General features: G+C 40.0%; 1 non-coding gene across 1 annotated transcript; it reads right to left on the bottom strand.

The window, feature by feature from the left end:
* Window positions 1-3,647: 3,647 nt before the first annotated feature.
* LOC111815522 lies at window positions 3,648-3,754 on the bottom strand. Its single transcript, XR_002820205.1, has one exon. It is a non-coding gene; the product is annotated as a U6 spliceosomal RNA (small nuclear RNA).
* Window positions 3,755-4,769: the final 1,015 nt, after the last annotated feature.

The following is a 4,769-nucleotide window of genomic DNA, read 5'->3' as shown; positions in this document are numbered from 1 at the left end:
CGGCTGCTCCCACCCGACGCTTTGAACTGCGCGGCGCTATGACTGCTGATCCCGTATCGAACGCTAATCCTGCAGCTAACCCGCGCAAAATGCTAAATAATTTGGAATCTTTTTCATCTGATAAAAGCATGTCAGTTAGGATAGTCAAACATTTCCTTGGAATTGAAGACAAATAAGACAAGTAATTGATGTCAGTAAACATTGAGCAATGTCACGGATAAACATTTGTCCAAGAACGTTCACCGAGCTGCTTTTTCCATGAAGGAAGGGCGAAGATCAAAGATGTTGACGACTTAAGCAAAGTTTTCCTTTTTATCTTTTCAAACCCTGAGTGGACCCTGTTCTCAATTTTGGCTCAGATATCTCGCGCCAAGGCCTAGGACAGCGATGGTGACATTTTACACCACAAGCCAAAACGCTCATACTCACTGGAAAGCACTAACACTGCAATTAAATCTAAATGCTGAGGTTTTACATTAGAAAAAAAAAAAAAAAAAAAATCTTTGGTCTTAAAAGTAAAATGCAATAACAGAGCTTTCCCTAATAAAAACAGCTTTTTATAAACAACTTTTTTTAAAGATATAAGTTCGCATAGGTGTGCTTTTGTGTAATTAACATGATGTCTGCTGTTGTATACAAGCTGATAGTTTCCCAAACCGTGGCTGGGGCAGGAGGCTCCGTGAGGGCCCTGTGCATCCTCTCTGGTACCAGCATTCGCCTAGGGCAATGCGATGGCAATCTCTAGGGGTGGAAATTTTTTGTAAAGTTCATTCAAAATATTACTAACATTTACACTCAAAAAAAATGCTATTTTCATTGCTCGTATAAGCAAATTCCTCTCAAAACAAAATCACAAATGGTGTGTATACTTAATTCTTAAATAAAAAAAAAGAAACCTGCTTCCTTTGTTTGTTAGTAAAGATCACCAGCCTTAACCGCAAACGTGAGCGTATTTCCGCTGGTGGGCCAGACGCAGCTAGCCCGTTTTTCTGGAATAGCTTTCTTAGAATGCAGCCACGCCCATCCATTGCCCCTGGCTGCTTCTGTGCAGAGTTGAGCACCAATGGCAGCAGAGATCAGGTGGCCTACAAATTCCCATATATTGACCATCTGTTCATTTTCAGAAAAAATTTACCAAGGGCCAGCAAGATAGCTCAGCGGACTAAAGCACCCGCTTAGGCAAGCTTAGGCAAGCACAGGGTCTGCGGTTCAATCCCCAGCACCGGATGCCATGCCAGCCCTGCCCCCAGGGTGGGCTGAACCAGCCAGAGTCTGGGCACAGTGACGCACGCCTATAATTCCAGCGCTGGGGAGGCTGGAAGCAGGAGAATCACCATGAGTCCTAGCTGTGTAGTGAGATCCTGCTACAGCCAAATACATTTTTAAAAAAAAAATTACCAACTCCTGGGCTTTCACGTACAAGACATCACCCTACCTACTTCACAGATGCTTTCTTACTTCATCTTTACCACCACCGCTGAAGCAGTTAGCCTTCGACAGGGGAAGAGACTGGACACTTGGTACATTGATAATACTACCTCAATGAGAAAAATTTTAAAAAGTTCCAAATTTATTATTAAATTTACAGCCTTTGAAATTTTCAGAAATCTCTTGAAATTATTCCAAAAATTTTTTTAAAGATAAAAAATTTTTTTCTAGAGAAAATTATCTCTGAAGAAAACCGGTCCAGTCTATCCGTGTACTTCCAAATAAATATCTTAAACATCAAACTATCCCAGACAAATTGTCTAGAGCAGTTCTAAATTTAAATATGACAAGAACCCAGACCTATGGAATCAGAATCTTCACTCAAGTCTGCAGTTTGGTAAGCTCTTCAGGTGACTCCTTTGTGCATTAAATTTAGGAACCATTAGTTGGGTTTTTTTCTTGGGATCTGTCCAAGAAAAGGCTGCTTTCAGAGATTAGTCTGTAACAATTTTCATTCCTCGAGGCCCGGTTTCTCCTCATGTTCAGTTCTGGTCTTCGTGCTGTGGTTGACAATGTTGGCTCCTTCTACAATAAGGTGTTGCTGCAGACAATCATGTCAACTCTCTTTTGCTGTATGACAGCTCCTTTGTTTTCTCTGTCAGTAGCTAAAAGTTTCATATTTGTCCTCCATTAATAAACACACTTTTAAATGAAACACTAAAACTATTATATGTAATGAAATTTCAAACAATTATTTAAAATGGTAAATATTTTTAAACATAACCAAAAAGAAAATGCATCCTTGGATCCAGTATTGCAACCTAGAAGATGCTACTATTGACCTGTAACCTGTGGCTGTCACCCCAGAGGCAGCTAGTGCAGACCTGGGCAGAGCGCCTTTTCTCCTTCGTTCTGCCCCTATAATTAGTGGAAGCATGAATGAAGGTAAGAAAAAGGCTTCTAAAATCTAACTCTGCTTACCCACATCAGATATCAAAATGAGAACAAGAGTTTTATTAAGGCAAATACCTTTGTAAGGGAACACAGGGACAGGACAGGAAAAGGCTGGAGGAATGACCAGACCGCAGTGTAAATCTGATTCTCAGTGAAGACCAGGGAGGAAGAGAGGCTGAGTAGAAAGAGCCAAGACTGCTGTGCAACTCAAAGAGGGTTCATCAGAGCCCATGAGGACTGGTCCTCCCATCAGAGAAGCCAAGAGCTGGTACTGTATCTGCCACCTGTTCAACTAAACCACTGTAAGGGCTGACTGCTCTACTGATAGGGTGACAAGGGTGCAGAAAAACCCTGCATATTAATACTATACTTCAGGGCTGGGGAGACAGCTCGGCAGCCTAAGTGCCTGCCTAGCAAGCACAAGGACCCAAGTTTGATCTGGGGTATTACATGCTATGTCAGCCCCAGAACCCCTGTTGTGCTGTGCTGGGAATTACACCTGTAATCCCAGCACTGGGGAGGCTGAGACAGGAGGACCACTACAAGTCCCAACTGTGTAGTAAGACCCTACATCAAATACATATTTTTTTTTAATAAAAACTTCCATGTCCACTTATCTATGCTACATATTTTGTTGGGAGAAAGATTTTGGTTTTAATGAACAAAAAAGCTCTGTACTTTGAGCTGATGTCCAGGAAAATACGGCTGGAGATGGAGGAGAATCAATCCCTCTTGATGTTGAGCTATTTGAAGTTGTAGCAACCTCAGTAACCTGGAGAAAATACTAAAAGCCACCATGTCTCACAAAGTGATCCAATCTTATTGAACTGTATTTATTTCCAGCAGCTTATGTATCAGGGAACAGACTTAGAGCAATGATTTTCCAAGTTATGTGACTTGTACACGGCCCCATTGGGGTTTTTATCCAGCACTGTCTGGGCTTCAAGCCTGAGATAGATGGAAGGTGTACAGGAGAATGAAACAACTAAAGAAATAGTATATTATCTTGATATTTTCCAATATCTGCTTTATATCCAAGATGGAATATCACTTAATAAGTTTTGTCCCCTTTCTGTGTACTGCATTTAGAAATGTCCCCCAGAGTTTTAAAACAGTCAGTGCTTATATTGTTTGGTTTTTTTTTTTTTTTTAATGGTTGAGACAACTTTTATTCATTTCTTTTTTCCCATAATTTTGTTGAGAAACAAATAGCAATGGGACAGTTTCAAATCAAGTTGGCGGGACAGTTTCAATAATTAACACATAAAAATCTGGACCGCTTCACGAATCGGCGTGTCATCCTTGCGCAGGGGCCACGCTAAGCTTCTCTGTAGCGTTCCGATTTTAGTATATGTGCCGCGGAAGCGAGCACAATGCCTTGAACAGTTTGGCGTGCGTGGGTCTCGTAACCTGAGTAACTACTTTGAAGATAAAAATATATAATATAATAACCACTGCTAATTTGCCTTTTTTTCACTGTCAATTTTCTACCATCTGGTTTTGAAATTCTGTGTCATTTTTATTTTTTAAATTATTTTTAAAAAATAATGCTGATAAAGTACACTTGTGAAAGAAAAATTTAAATTATTTTAATATGTTTGTATCTAATAGCATAGAATCATATCAATGTGAACAAGCATTATGTTAATTTAGGTATTTAAGTAGTTTTTAAGATATCTGAATAAAAATGAGAATTGCATTTGATTGAGAAATAAGTGCGGGGAGAGTAGAAAGGATAGACTGTGAGGGACTTGGGTTTGAGTAGAATTAAATTTTTCAGTAGCAAAGAGAGAAACGTCCAAGTTATTTACAAGGGGAAGAGAAAAAAATTAAAGTGCAAATGAAGAATAGAGCCCTGGAAGTGGTAGAACACTCTGTGGAGCGCAACGAGACCTCGCTCTGCAGCCCTGCGCATATTCAGTGAAGTTACACAGAGAATATTTAGTTGAGATAGGCTCTTTTTGTAGACTAGAGAAGAAGCTAAGCTCTGTACTTAGATTGGGATGGATCAGAACAGTAATCGTTTGACCATGGAGAAGTAACTAGAAGCCATGTGGAGAGCTGTCCAACTAAGGACTTGCAACTAAGGATAGGGAGACCCCAGCTTCTACCCCTAGCACACATATTTCAAATAAGCTCTCAGATCACCTAATGTTAAGAGGCTCCTTTAAAGGATCTGTCACAAATGAAACCAACCTGGAGTATCTTTTGCCAGACTCATAACATCATGGGACAACCTTAGATAAACCCCACCAGAACATATGGCAGATATTAACTTATCTGTTTAACATTTATTAAGCACTACTAAATATCCGGCACTCTGGTGTGTCTGGAGATACCAAACTGGAAAGAAAAAAAGGAAGAGAGAATGAAAGATGCAAGAAAAG

The sequence above is a fragment of the Octodon degus genome, unplaced genomic scaffold (genome assembly GCF_000260255.1).
Source record: "Octodon degus isolate 3935 unplaced genomic scaffold, OctDeg1.0 scaffold00017, whole genome shotgun sequence".
NCBI classification, from domain to species: Eukaryota; Metazoa; Chordata; class Mammalia; order Rodentia; family Octodontidae; genus Octodon; species Octodon degus.
Note: the sequence above shows the minus strand (reverse complement) of the source record. Positions and strands in the feature narration are given on the sequence as shown.